At 36.9% G+C, this 15,348-nt stretch overlaps 1 long non-coding RNA gene across 6 annotated transcripts in view; it reads right to left on the reverse strand.

Moving 5' to 3' along the window:
• The window catches only part of LOC135314986 (uncharacterized), a 35,359-nt gene that overhangs the window by 18,097 nt on the left and 1,914 nt on the right, over positions 1-15,348 (reverse strand). For 2 of the 6 annotated variants that reach the window (XR_010374395.1, XR_010374399.1), the window contains exons 2-5: positions 6,573-6,719; positions 5,541-5,666; positions 4,628-4,740; positions 395-540 (exon numbers count right to left, since the gene is read on the reverse strand). This is a non-coding gene — a long non-coding RNA (uncharacterized LOC135314986). Of the gene's footprint in view, positions 1-394; positions 541-1,157; positions 1,568-4,627; positions 4,741-5,540; positions 5,667-6,572; positions 6,720-15,348 lie in introns of all 6 variants that reach the window. The other 4 variants (XR_010374397.1, XR_010374396.1, XR_010374400.1 and 1 more) reach the window with 4 other exon arrangements.

Consider the following 15,348-nt stretch of genomic DNA (forward strand, 5'->3'; position numbering starts at 1 on the left):
TTCTTAAGCAAAGGTCTCACTGTATGTTACAGTGCTATACATAAAAAGCAACTATAGCTGCAGCACAGCATGGCATTAAAAATGATACAGCAGCATAATATTTTACATTCAGAAAGCAGATAAAAACTGTGCACAACACAAATGAAATGTTTTCACTGATATTCATTAATTTTATTTTCATATTCAAAGATGGATAATCTTAATGAATTTTAAGCTCTCATAAATGCACACTTGAGCAATGTAAAAGATGTATTAGAAAAGTATCTAATATTATTCTGGTAGGAAGGAAGGAGGTATACTTGCATGAAAATATTCTCAAGAAAATCAGAGCCAATACATGGAGTGTATTACCTATGAAGAACTTTAGTAAAAATAGTAATAAAATAGTACTTACAAGTGGAATTTTCATAAGCATTTATTTTTGGTCAGCTCTGTTTCTTTTAAGTTTCATGCACATTCTCAATAATTTCTGCAGAAGTAGGGTTTCTTGAAATGTAGGACAAGATTCATGGGGAGAATTATGTTCTTAAAGTTAGGCATCTAAATAAAACAACAATATTTTATTCTGTAGCATTCACAAAATCCTTACTGAACTGATGCCTGTAAGTGTCTAGAGCTGCTCAGCATCTACATTTTTTGCAAATAGTATTTCTGTAACGTCTTGTTAGACACATGCTGAACAACCTATACTTTCAAAACACCAAGAAAAGTATCAACTAACACTCTAAGTCCAGTGTAATTCACAGATTAATTTCACAACCCTGTCTGTGGGTCCTGAAAGTATTGTGTGCACTTAGCTGTCAATTACAGAATGAAGTGATTTAAACTCTCCTTGTTACAGGTTTGGTTTTGCTTCTGTAGTTCATTTCAAAAATGCTTTACACACATAGTATTATTACAATATAATGAGTCAACTGTTAATTATTTTTGACATCTAGGATAATAAAAATATACTAATGTTCCTGTTATTAATAGGATTGGCTGATCTTTATGAAACTCAAATATACCACACTGCCATGATTGCTGGAAAAATTGGCACCAACTCACACTTCCATGTTTAAAACAGTGCAGGTAGTTTCTGGATCTAACTTCTGTGAAGACGGGTACAACTTGCGAGTCATCTTTACATAACTGCAGAAAAGAAGTGTTTAACCTACCTCAGTTTAAAAGCCTTTCAGCAAAATGCACGATGACTACACACGCTATCAAAAATGATCTTCGACCGACCACATGCTGCGTAAGGGAACCAGTGAAATACTTCATGAACAGACAGAATGCAAACATGCACAAACCACTAATGCCATAAACAACCTCAAGCACAGTACAAACAAAATGCATGCCAAGAAACCTGCTTAAAATTTTGTATTATAGAAAAAACACACTTTCAGTGTCTGAAAATTTATTTGACTACTTATTACACAATAAACAAAACATGCAAAGTCCAGGATGGCCCTTGAATGAAACTTCTGCCAAGCTCCAGAGACTGTTTATTATTCACTGTCCCTGAATAGATATATGTTATGTATGATCTTAAGGGTAGCTCTTCTTGTTCTCCATGCATAAGTCACTTAATAAAAACAGACAACATATACATAATATGTGATTATGTGTCCCCTATATGCTTATCACATTTATTAAAAAACCCAGTAATTATTAGGTAAGTATTTGGGTAGTCAGCAGATATAACAATCTAAATCACAGAACCAATTTACTCCTGATATAAATCCACTTACTTCAATACCACTTTGCATCTGTAGGTAAATTCACCTCTATATAAAATTTGAAGACAGAGTTTTGTTCTTATTGCACTGATTACAGCGCATATGAGAATGACAACCATGCTTCTGGAAACACCTAAGGCCTCACAATGGCATCACAAAGCCAAGCGCTTCAGTCCCTAACGTGGCACTCTGCTGCCGAGTGAAACCCTTAGCCCACGCTTGGCAGGCAGACTGGCTGCAGACAAATCTGAATAGGATTTATGTTAGTGAAAAACAGAGAAGGCTGCTGTTAAGTAGGATATACAGAGAAGAAAGTCAGAGCCCAGAACCTGTCCCTCAGAAGGAGTTAGGTCTATCAGTTCAGTCTGTATGCTAGAGTTTAGACTGAGGTTCTTCCCCGCCAGTCTCTTCTGAGGGAGGTTGTGAGTTAGGACCGATTTAGCAGCCAGCTTTAAGATAGGAACAACAAAAGATGTAATTTAATAAAAATTCCTCCCAGATTCTTCTGGCAAACAGCAGCTCAGTGATGTGGCAGGCTTTGCACTGCATGTTTAATGGATGGCCAAATACGTAACTACTAACTCTAGTCTTTTTCCTTGCTGGAACTCTGACTTGTTTCTTTTCTTCTCACACAGGTGTTCATGTTCACAAAACCTGCAAAAATTTTCTGATCTTCAGTCCTTTGAACAATTCAGTTACACCGACTGGATGTTTACAGGAAAAACTGTGGCAGAAGAGGGCAGATGAAAAGATGAACTGGTAGTGCATGTTTGGTTTCTTAAGGCTAAACCCACTCTATGCCAATAGTTAAAATGCCTAGCTGGACCCAGGACATCCTGGCTGGAGTTCACTGAGAATCAGAAGTGAATTAGAGAGTGAGCTGGCTGGAAAGAGGTCCTGAGAAGAGAGAGAAAGTCCAGGTGCAACAAAAATCTGAGCATAGGTTCACCAGGCTTCCTAACCAATGGGTACCAAGAAATACTGAGGTAAATCTCTGGGCACGTCTAAACTGTCGCCTCAACACAAGAATGTTTGAAAAGCACAATGAAAAAATGTGAATGGTTTCAAAGTAAGATAGTATCAGAAAATAACTAAATTAAAAGAAGTAAGTTTCATTGATGACTAAACAGATTGCAGTGTGGGCACTGATTTATCAGTTCTGATGACTCATACTGGGGCAACTTAACCAGTTGCCCAAGCAGACAGAAGTCACTATCCCCATGGTAGAGAGAGGATGATCATTCCCCAGATGCTGCTGTTTATAACTAAGCATATTAAAATAAGTGCAATTAGTGGTCTTGCAAAGTAATACAGAATTTCATATCCCAGATTGGCTGAAAGGTGATACGTCACCTCTTGATCCATACCGTTCAGCAGATGCCCCTGTAGATTTATCATATAAATTCACCAAAAACCATGAATCTTCATTACCAGATTGCACCGATTAAACTAGTCAAATTCTAAATGAATTCAATTAAATGGGCATAACTTCTGCACTACAGCTCAGTCCTCAGAAAAGAACCGCTTGCTAATTAGATTATTTGCTGTTCTTTGTTTTTATTAGGACTTGTTTAATCTGAAACTGAATAAACAGTAAGAAGTAAAGACCTTTTGTGACTTTCCATTAAAGTAATCAATTTGTGCAAAAAACATGTTTCTGAATACTCTTCAGGAGTAGGAAAGTCTTCAGGAGAAGGTAGCAAGCCAAGCCATCACCGATATTTTAGAATTTAGGGATAAACACAAGTAAAACATTTTTAACCAGGGGACCATGGAAATAAGTGGGAGTTCCTAAGGGGTTTTTTTAGACCATTTCCTAAATCAGAATTAAGTAACAAGATAGCTATTTTCCTTTTCTTTAGCATTCCGATCTTGCTTATATACAGCTTTAAGTGTTCTTCTTTATTGTCTATGCATACATATTCTCTATGTGTCTTTTCCCTGGTGACTGTCTGCCTCTGAAGAACACAGATAAAGATGAACTGTATATGCCTGCCCATTCTTAGCAGAAGCAAGTTTTTATCAATTTTCCGCTCCAACTGAAGATCAACTTGGGGCAATCAACGCTACTGCAGGTTTCCAAATCGAGATTTGAGACTTTGCTGGCTAGTACAAAATGTAACATTATGCTATTGTAAATTTAGAAAAGACTTTCTCCTCCTGGTAGGAGAATTCTGATGCACAATTTTTGTGGATCTTTTTTCTCCAGGTATAACACAAGGAAGTTGCTGGAGATACGGTTATTGCATTACTTGTTTTCTTAAGTGGTTAACTACTTGCCCAAATTCTTTTGTAGCAACATTCTTCTCTTGTTGCAGTGAAGTAACTTTATATTAAAAAAATAGAGCAGATAAAGCTTTGGCTTTGGCTATGGCATGGGTGAGTATTATCAGCCTGAAACCATGCTTGATTTGGAAAGTTTTGGCTATGGTGGTGTAAATCCCTTGACCCAACCTCAGACTTTAGGTCAGCAGGGGATATTCAAGTTCCTTCGTGATAACTGAGCATGACCCAGTGATTAAAGACGTCGGGTGACCTGGCATCTCTGGAGCTCTGCTACAGAAAATAAAGTCAGAAGGCCTCTAAAGGCCAGGAGCCTTTAAACCCACATACTTGTCTGTGCATTTATTAATGTCATCCCTAGTGGCAAATGCAATATATAGTTTAAAAAAATAATGCTTTATTTTTTTAAACTGGATTTATAAAGTCCAAATGTTTGCTTAGAAATTAAACATTTTGGTACTGGGGCCTCTAGGATATGTTGGCAGTGGAAAAACTAACCTACACCAGATGGCAGAGGTTAAAGAAATACTATAAAATATGGCTTCTATTCATACAGTTCTCAGACAAACAGAACCCCAAGCAGAAAAAAACTGTGAAAGTGGAAAACCTTTTCATTTGCTTACATTTCTCTTTGCTACTCAGCAAACCTGAGAGGTATTGTATCATCACGTATCAAGAAAGTAATATGCCAGATTGTTGTAACAGGTGGAATATGTTTGTTTGTAACACGTTGAATCTGAAATAAAGAAAGGACCAAAGTTACTAAAGGTTCTACAAAAACATTTACAAAATGTAACTACCTCGGTTTTGTACCTGCAAAGCATACTGCAGAAATGAGAATTTGAGACAATAGCTCCATTTTGCACACAAAATATAAAAATTGAACTCTCAATTTTTTACAGGTTCAGTTAATTTGGCTAGGTGAACATGCAAGCTAAGGAGCTAATTCTGCATTAGCATTTCTAATTAACCATTTAATAAATATAAAAAAGTACAATTTTTTATCTAGACTTCATCCTTTTTTACCTAAACCTTACAATCTCTACATGTCATCCTCATCTTTTTGTGTATCTTTCTAAATCTTCTTAAAAACCACAATTGTTTTGTACCTTCAATGAACTTGACTTACGTAGCATCTGATGAATCTATTATTTATATAATACAAATGCATCCTTATAATAGAAATGCTTCTTGTGCGTCTTTGTTCCTTCAAAAAATCCACTGTGAACCCCAATACGTAAAGCAAAATGTGTCATATTTTCTTATCATATATGTAGTCATGTGACGTTTAAAAAACATAAAGGGGAAAAAATCTGATGTGAACTTGGGCACAATGGACCATGCTGACAAAAATGCAGATGGCATAAAAGCACATAAATAGATCAGTTATTGGAGTTTTTTTAATAGGAGCTATTGTGTGGATTTTCAAAACTGATTAGGTGCCTAATAATGCAGATGGGTAGCCAGTAAGGTCTTCAGGGACACCTAAGTATTTCTTGAAAATCCTGTTTATCTCAACAGTTAGGTACTTAATACCTTGAGAGATGTAGTCCAATGTCTGAGATGATAGAAATAAATGTTCTCGCATAAAACCAGTGGTTAAAAAGGAAAACAACAAGGAGTCTGAGTAGGGAAAAGCTCCCTGAAGTCTTGTCCTTTTCCCTAAAAAAAGGGAAGAAAAAAAAAAAAAAAAGCTGAACCAAACGGAAAGCTCTGCACAGTGAAAACAACCACTGAGCAGTTCTTGAGAACCTTCTGTAACGATTTTACGTATTTGCAGTTTCTGAGCTACGAGCGCGTTACTAATGAAACGGCACTGCTACGGGCGTTCGGAACGACGGTTACGATCGGGAACAAGCTACCTGGCCAACCTCCGGAGTCCAGCTAGAGGCAGGCTCTGCCTTTGCAGCTCCCAAGAGGCAGAGAGGAATCTTGAAATTCAGAAAGCGCTTACAACTACTATGGCTGTTTCCTCCTTCTGCCCACTCTATTTTTGCCCCTTTTGCCTGCAAGAGTAGCGGCATTTTGGTGTGAACACAAAGCCCCTCTGCGATGGATAGAGTCAGTGTTCGTAATAAACTCATTTCTTATTGCTAGGCAACACTGAGCAATGTGAATTTGTCACTTCTGTTTGGTGCAACTTTCGATTTCACCTCCAACTGTAACAATATAGCCTGCTATATTTTAGATGCCACTGTGGTTGGATGCCATCCCAGGAAAGATGTGAACTACTACTGACAGGGAGTGAATGACTGGCAATGGGCATAAGCAGTTTTTTGATTCTTAAGCCTTGACATATCATTAATTGTTAGATTTATTCTTCGATGAAACTCATACTTCAAGATTCCTACTTACTGACTGCCTTTTAGAAAAGGCAAGAAGCATACAGGTTTCCAGCGAGGGAAAGTTTTGTTTGCCTGTTTACCTTTTTTCATGTGGTATTTGCTCTGTTCATATTTTTCTGCATTAGCTGTATGTAAAATTCAGATTGTAAGCACCCTCAATCAAGTGAAAACCATTATTTCTAAGGCATATCCAATTATTTGTTTGAATAAATATATTCCTTACCTTAAGAAATTAAGGTTCAGATTGCAATAGATGCTGAGCAACTCCCATGCTCTGCCGAACGCCCAACACCACCAGTTGTCGAGGAGCTTGGATTATTGCAGAATGAATACTGTAGTCACAATTTTTTTCAATCCAAATTGAAACCCCCTGTTCGAGATAAAATAAGTTTAATGCTATTACATGCTACCTAGGCTTTTTGATTAGAGGACTGATAGTTTTGTTTTTAAGATTTGTGTGTGATTGTCTAACCTGGCTACTAGGTCTCTGCTCTTTGATCTTTGAAGAATTAGGTCTGTTTGGGGGCAAAAAAGGGAAAACTGCAAACCAATATTGTTTCACCACCTTTGGCTAAGATATAGCTTGAAAGAGGGACAAATTTATACTTCAAATAAAATATACAACTTCTAAAAAATCATCACCATTATCACCAGCCATTTCTCTAAATGTTTAGAAACAGTTCATGACCACATTAACTACAGAAATATGCCAAACAACTGAGAATCTTGGTAATATTTTAGTCTTTGCATATTTTCACTGACTCACTGAAAACAAAAGGAGTTTCTGTAACTGTATGAATGAACCATGGCATGTGCGTGTTCTTTTAAGAAAGGCCAAGGGTGCAGTTCTATTTTCTTAGCTCTGCTTTCATATTTATGTGTCTCATTTCCAGCTCATTGCTGATGCCTTAGTTGCACTATCCATCAACACTTTTATCCTCCTTGTTCCTCAAAAAGAACATAAAATCCTTTTTTATGTGGTGGTAATATTATTGCAAATAAAAGCAAATACCAAAATCTTTATTAGTCTGCCAAAATAATAAACTATTTAATAAAAGCATGCTGTAAAAATAAGGTCATTTGCATCACTCAAGTTTCTTGCAGGAAATACAGAGAATTATTGGTCAAAAAGTACAAACTGACAGCAATTATTTCTGTTGTTGATCTAATGCTGCCTGAAAATGGGTTAAAAAATGCACTGAGGTTCTGCAAGTTTGCTGTCTTTAAATGTTTGTTTTTAATGCTGTTGTATACAGAGGAGCCTGGGAGAATCAAATTTTTCAAAGCTCTGCTTTTTTACCTATCTTCTCCATAATGGAAGAAGAAGAGACTGCATAGACCCTATTAGAAATCTTTACTGCAAAGCTCATAGTAACCTTCTGACTCGCATACTGCCACAAGATTTATCATCCAAATATTTACCATTTTTATATTCCCTATTAATTGTATTTGGTTAGGATTTGTGTCAGCTTTAGCTATACGATTTTTTTTTCTCCCTTTTTCTTTTGTCATTCTTGCAGACAGATCAATGCAAAGCTTTTATTTAAGAAGTTTGTTAAATGTTTAAAGTTAGTCAAAATATGCTTTTAAATTCATGCATCTAATGTCTGATCCTTTTCTCTTGTTGTACTACAAACCTGACCATTATTTTCTCATCGCAGTTTCTCTCCCTATCTGGCAGTTCTGCAAATACGTTATTGATAGAGCACAGAAAAATCAGTTGCCGTGGTGAGACTTAAACACTGCTTGTGATGGCCCTGCATACTTCCCCAACAGAACCTGCACACAAACGTTAAACTAATCTTATAAATTTATCAGATTATAAATAATCTTATTCATCAGACACAAAGTATTTTCCTTAATTGCCGTACTTTGAATGTTAGAGGCTAATCTTTGGAATAACTGAGTTAAAAGGTTTCTGAAAAGACTCCTTTTTTTATACTTACTTCAACGTTGTTTTGTAACTTACGCAGTTGCAAACCCCTGTAACTCTCAAAATACTCTGCAAGGTATAGCTATACCCACTTTACAGACAGCGACACTGAAACAAAGAGCAGCTGAAGTTGCACGAACAGTCACGCAACGATCAATAAGCTATTGACCAGAGAATAAAATTCCAAGATTCAGATCACTGGTGCTCTCCCAGTACTTTTGGGCTCTACTGCCTCTGCTTCTTAAGTGCAATAGAGATGCTCCACTTATTTAGAGGATGAGACCTGTATAGAGATGAAATATTTTAAAAATACATTATATATATTTAAATGAGTACTTCATGGAGCCCTGTTAGTATATTCAATCATGCTTTAAACCATAAAGCAGCCAGGAGTTATTCTCCTTGCTTCACAGACTGCAGACTGCTGAAAGCTGAATTAACTCTTCTCTGAAAAAACGTTTAGGATGTCACGTGATACGCGCAGGGTAGATAAAAAGCATGTATGTTAGGAACAGCACTTTTTTTTTGTATTCTGAAGGTGTGGAAATTCGGTATTTTCATATATTAAAAGGTTCAGCGACTGTAAGTTTTTTGTCTTGCAGACACCTGAGCTGGGTTACACATTCTGGTAAAGTCACCCATATGTAGCTAAAGCAGTAGTTTCCAGGGCTGACACTTGGATGCTGCAGTCACAGCAATTGCTGGAGCAACAGCTCCCGGATACATGCGGGACTGCGAGCTTCAGCAGTAAGGTGTTCAAGTCTTAAGACAACCGTACAGTTAAAATATAGAACCTGTACAACAGTTTCAGAATACTCCATCATTAATCAGTGGTATGGTTTAAATTAAATGCACTTGCATTGTATGTGCTTGGTATTTATTGGGATTGCTATGTATACATCATTAAGACGAACTGTACAGATGGGATTTTAAAAGACTTAGATAATTGTATGAATGTTAATTAGAGCTTTATCTATTCGGGCTAAGATATGTAATACAGTTATCACCAAATCACATTTTTCAGAATATTGTATCTTGCATTACCTGTAAAACTCAGTAGATCTGCAAAGGTCTTTTAAGTATTATTTCTGAGCTGCTTTGCTTAGGTACAAGAGAATTAAGTAAATTGTCAACAGTGAAACTAATCAATGGAAGATTCTTGTAGATAATAATTTGTGACTGAAAAGACTATAGATTATTAAAATTCCCTTCAGATTTTACAAAAAAAACCCCAAACAAACAAACAAACCAACCCAAACCAGGCAATGGCAACTAGCAAATTGAAATTAACATCCACACAGCAAAAAACAGGGACAGCTGTCCCTCTGGGTTAACAGCATAGGCGACTACAGCCAGACAATATGTGAAACGAACCCACAGTTCACAACGTGGCCTTTCAAGTAAATCTCTGCTGATGGATGGTAAACTTCTCTTCTTGCCTCAGCAATTATTCCTGAAGTTGAAACCGTGCTGTAATGTTATTGCAGTAATACAAGGACTGCAAAACTGTATGGTTTTGAAAACCACAGTGCTTATGCTAAGACCAGAGACCAGGTGTCCTGGTTTTTGTCTTTGCCCAATTTCTCAGGCATTAAAGAACCAATGGGGCAACTAGAAGAGATCTTTTTGTTCAAAATCAGTTCTTATCGATATAGTAATCAGAAGCGTCTTTCAGAGTCTTGCAAAGTATTTCTTTACTTCAAAGCTTAAACAACATCAAAGAAAGCATACAGACAAAGCAGCGTTGGAAAGGAAGTAACATGCCCTTATTTTTAGCACTTGCCCACTTGTCACTCTTAAACTCTCATCTGCCTTTCAAATGTAGTATAATCTAATTTTTATGCACACGGTATGCTCGTACAGACAATTTCCTCATTTCAGAGTGTGTTGAGTTTGGTAAAGGCTTTTGTACTTTTCCTTAACCTGTTTCAGAAATAGCACTGTCACCATTTGTCTCCGTAATATACAGGATGATGGAAATTGACATTTTCCTATATAGAAGCAAAAAGAATATTAGTTTTATCAAAGACTAGGTTCCCCTCTTCCCTTCCAGTTAGATTTGAATTTGGTCACTTCAGGGCTTACTGTGTAGGATGATTTTAAGCAATGGTCCCTGTGGTTGCAGGCTCTATCACCTAATAATTGACCATGACAGGAATTATATGTCCAAAGCCAAGGGGTAGAGTGAATAGCATATGTCAGGGTCAATTATAAGGTGGAAGACCCTGCAACAAAAAAGACTGCACCGATTAGAGCATGATGTTGACATGGGAGCTGATGCTTCAATGTTATTTCAAAGGGCACTGTCACAGCCACCCTTCCTTGAGGTCTCAAAATCAGAGGTGGATTATGTCAGTGGTTTATACTACACATGATGTAATAAAGTTCAATGGGACATTGCAAGTTACAATTGATTTGTTGCTTTTTTGGCAGTGATAAAATGCTTTATCTGTATCACTCAGAATTGAGCCTGCTACTTTGCTAATTAGGTCAAAACAGGTCCATACTTACTAGATTAATTCTCTCTTGAAAAATCTGATTGTGAGATGAAAAAAGTATTAAATATGACACAGTTAAAAACTGTTCTGATTGTTAAAGTTATTAACATTATTTGTACTGGCAAAATTGAACACAATAGGAACAGTGGAATAGAGAAAAAATAGTCTTTTTTATAACTTAAAGCTATGTTATAAATATTTTATGGTACGGGAAGATTTTTGCAGTGAAACAAATGGGCGAAAAAAGCTGCTGTTTGCTTATCCCCTGAAACTTCAGCAGCTTTAACCTATGCAAATATTCTTAATTAGTGACGAACCACAGAACCATTTAGTAGGTGAGTAACGATCCCAAATTACATACCACCACAGTAAGACACTGTAGTTCATTTTTAGATTTTCATTGCACCAGTTCCATTTTCTCTTTCCTTTGAAAGCTGTTTCTCTGTGTTTCTGCATCTCTGTAAAATTATCCCAGTCATTTCTGCCTACAGGATCCCAGTGGTTTAGCTCATGATGGAGAAGACACTGTAGCTTAACCTCATTAACTAGAGAGCTAATTTCTCTCTGTTCTCGTGGGTTATTATCCATGACCACATTTTTCCTGGGTGTTTTGCAGCCATCAGATAGATGGCTAACTCCCAATAAATTAAAGCCTATAGTGTTAGATTCAAAGTTGTTGCATGATGAACACATTGTAAGGAATCTTGATTCTAAAAGATCTTTTTCTAACATACAGAGATGCTCCAAAATGTCCGTCTTCAGAGTCCTCATCGGCACTTAATACAGTTTCACAGGAAATGTGTCATGTTAGATAACAGGGAGCTGGTTTTGAATCTTGTACACCTACTTCTTTACAATAAACTCATCTCTGATCTACATTTGTTTCAATGTAACAATAGCTTTCACAGTTGTTTTGTAACTTCTGCAAATTTAAAAATTGAAATATTCATTTTAAAAAATCAATTTTTTTCTTTGTAAGTGAGAAAAAGACAGGAGGGTATAAAAGTTCTTTAACCTGTAAACACAGCATCCACACTTAACTTTGTCATTGCATTCAAAATAGATACATGTTGAACAGAAACTCCTCTGGTACTACAAGGCTTTCTGGTGATCTGGAGGTGCTCAGGCTTCTTTTTCCCCTTTGAAAGTACTGAAAGGACTTCATATGGAGCAAAATACATTAAAATTCCATGGATTAAGCTGAACGGAAAAAAGGTAAATGAAGGATTTTGCCAGTCAAACTTGACAGTTTATCTTGGTGGTAATTACAGTTAGTGCTTTTACTAATGAAGTAAAAATTTCAAACGCTGAAAACAGATCTAGTCAAGTGAACAAACTGTTCAGCTGCCAGTGAATATTAATTTTAGCTTGCGATAGTGCCTGCTGGAAGTGGAAAGAGACTGGTCATTTTGACAGAGGCGTGACCGTGTAAGCTTAATTTTATACTTTTTGACTCACTAAGGATTGGTAGATTGATTAATGAAAATTAATTTTATCAAAAGGTTAGAAAAACTGGCATCATATAAGGGCCATCACCTATCAGTCAAGAACATACATAATGCTATCTTAGGCTAAATTCTGTTTCTGTTGCACTGGTTAACAAATACAGGTCTAAGAGTGATCTTGAATGCGAAAAAGAGGACAAAGTAAAGTGGCTGGATTTCATAGATCTGCAGAAACAAGTCAAATCACCTATGAAAACAACCAGCCTTGTCTTACCAGAACTAGGAACTATAGGATCAGCGGTATATATTTTAAGTCAGCCTTCACGTACAGCGCGGATCACTGGGGCCATGCCTGTGTGAATGGCTGGAGAGAGACCTGAAGTCACTGCGTGCCTGTTTCCATCTAAAAGGAGGTGAGTGGTGTGACAAGGTGTTCGAGCTAATCTTAGTAGGCTGTATTATCTTGGGCATAATGCACTGTTAGCAAGGTCACGCAGCACTCAGAGCAAAGCTCTTTATATCTGGCGAGCTTCAAATGTAGACAGAATGACCCTGAGTCCTTCAACACCTGGATGGGGAGATATGCCTCCTGAGAAACCCCTTTCATTCAGATTTTAGCAGTATGTCAATACATCTCATGCTCCCAAACCAGAAGTTTTTTCCTAAAATTTAATTCCAGTGTATCCCATGGAAGAGTTGATAATATCCTGTTTACTGTGAAGTAAGTGAATGTTCAGGGAAGCTGTCAATGACAGACACCTAAAGGAGCTCCACAGCCAGTTTCTTAGTTAAAAAAGGCAGAAGTACCCTCCTGTAAAAATCTCAAATCACTTTTCCGTATTACATAAACAGCTTTGGGTATTAGCAGCAGCAAAAATTCTGCCACCTGTTAGATAAGGGAAACAGCTCTGACCACAGGAGAGTCAGAGCAGGACACTAGTGAGGGGCAATGGTGGCACACCCACGAAAACCGTAACGTTACCGTTTCAGACTTGGCATGGTAAGCCAAGGAGGAGACGATTTTCAAAATCTTTGTTTCAAAATGGAAATATTCTTCTAACATTACGCCTGCTTTATAATGCAGTATTCCATTACTTACTGGTGATTATAATAGGAAATCTTTTAATTAAGAACTTCAGCAGTTCACCTTTAACTGCCAATCACTGGATAATTGGCCCTTTTCTAATAGGCACTGTAGCTCAGGTATGCTAAAATGACTGTTTCTCAGAATAACTTACTGAAAGTAAGTTATTTTTGGAACTCATTTATAAGAGAACTTAATTAACTATTCCAGATCGTTAGGGATACTGCATTGCGTTTTTTTAATCCTCTGACAGGTTCCTCCAGTTATATTAATTCATTATAATTATTTTCAACTTTCTCGGCAGAAAAGGGTGAGAAACAAGCGCTGAGCCATTGCTGGCTTTCTGTACGAAGTAGCCAGTACTTCCCCGAGAGGAAAGGCAGCTTTGGTGAATTTTATTGTTTCAGCTGCTGCAGCAGTATAGCAGAATGTCTTGGGGGTATCAGCTTGAGAGATGATGCCTTTCGCCCACTGTCATATGGCAGAACCTTTTAAGAGCAGTAACACTACACCAGAGATATTTCCTCAGGTGAGTGAGAGCAAACAGATTTTTCTCACTGAATATATTTCAAATAATTTGAAAACAGCATCTTTTTGGGTAAAATACAGATTTGTTTTGAAACCCCACTTTACTAATTCAATTTTGACATATTTCACAAATTCTGGGAGCCAAATCCCACATTTTTATTTGTGCAAATAACTACTGATGTCTTCATCAAATGGAAGCAAAAATTCCAGTCACACTAGAAAATGAAGCAGACTTTGGTCCTGCAGTGTCATATGTAAGTTCTACTTCAAACAAGTCTGACTTGTAAGTGGAAATTTGTTTTTTTGAAAGCTGCAAAACTGAACGCAATAGAACCATCTGCTGAAAAAACAGCAACATTGTATCAGCATAGATTAATAATAACAGACCTTTGAGAAAACAGGGGACTCCAGAATTAATCTCTTTCCCAGATCTTCTAACAATGTTACTTAGAAGACAGCTTTACAAGCCTTCGAATATTTGTTATAAAGCTGAGTGATTAAAGCTACTGATTTTATGGCCTCTCCCTTTTCCAAAGCAGCAGAACAACTTATGTACATGATTTTTGGACTTCCCGTGTATCATTGCTAACTATTGTAAGTGAGCATCTTTGAAGTGTTCATAACTACTAGCTGAATTATTCTTTTTTGTGATAATCAAAAATAAAAAAATTTCATTCAAACCCAAAAAAGACAGTGGTGATGTATGATAAAATACACACACACCCCCTTCCCCCCCAAATCAAATACTGGAAATCTGCCCTTTTACAGTTTCTCAGAGGTGTGGTTATCTTCTACCGGTTCATGTACTATGCAGTATTGCTTCATTCAATTCAGTTATCTCTGCTAAAATCGAGCTCTGAGTACACTGGATTTATATTTTTAATTCAGAACAGGCCTCCATTACCTTTCTGAGCCAAAAAAAAGAAGTCCCAACCCCCTACCAAAATCCCTGCCTCTTCATCAGAATTTCACATATAAGTAACCCTCTTTCAGATCATCCGAGATGTTTTGAAGAGCAAAAAAGCTTTCTAAGAATTAGAAAGCTTTAAGCCGTCTTAGCCTAGTCACTAAACTAGAAGAAAATCCAACTGTCCTGGAAGTAATGCCAACATAAGTCAAATATTTTGTCTCGTAACTGCTGGCCTGTGATGGCCAAAGCATGAACTGAGGGTTTATTTTTTAACACGTGGTTTTTTTGTAATTATTCCTGTGCAGCAAAATCCATGTTGTGATTACTACCTCTTCACAACTACTTATCAAGTAAGCTTCATACTGATTGTCACTTCTTAACTTCTCAAAAGTGTATTTGGGAAGGCATCATCACCTTCATATCTGCCCATAATTATCCACTCCTATTTTACAAGTTCCAGTGATTTACTGTACAAATGACGTGCAGACTCAAATAATCTAAAAAAAAAATAAACCCAAAAACTGCTGTTCAAACTTTTTCATGAGCCGTAAATACGAATTCTTACATATTTGTCTCACTAGGCATTTATTTTGACACATGT

The sequence above is a fragment of the Phalacrocorax carbo genome, chromosome 9, assembly GCF_963921805.1.
Source record: "Phalacrocorax carbo chromosome 9, bPhaCar2.1, whole genome shotgun sequence".
NCBI classification, from domain to species: Eukaryota; Metazoa; Chordata; class Aves; order Suliformes; family Phalacrocoracidae; genus Phalacrocorax; species Phalacrocorax carbo.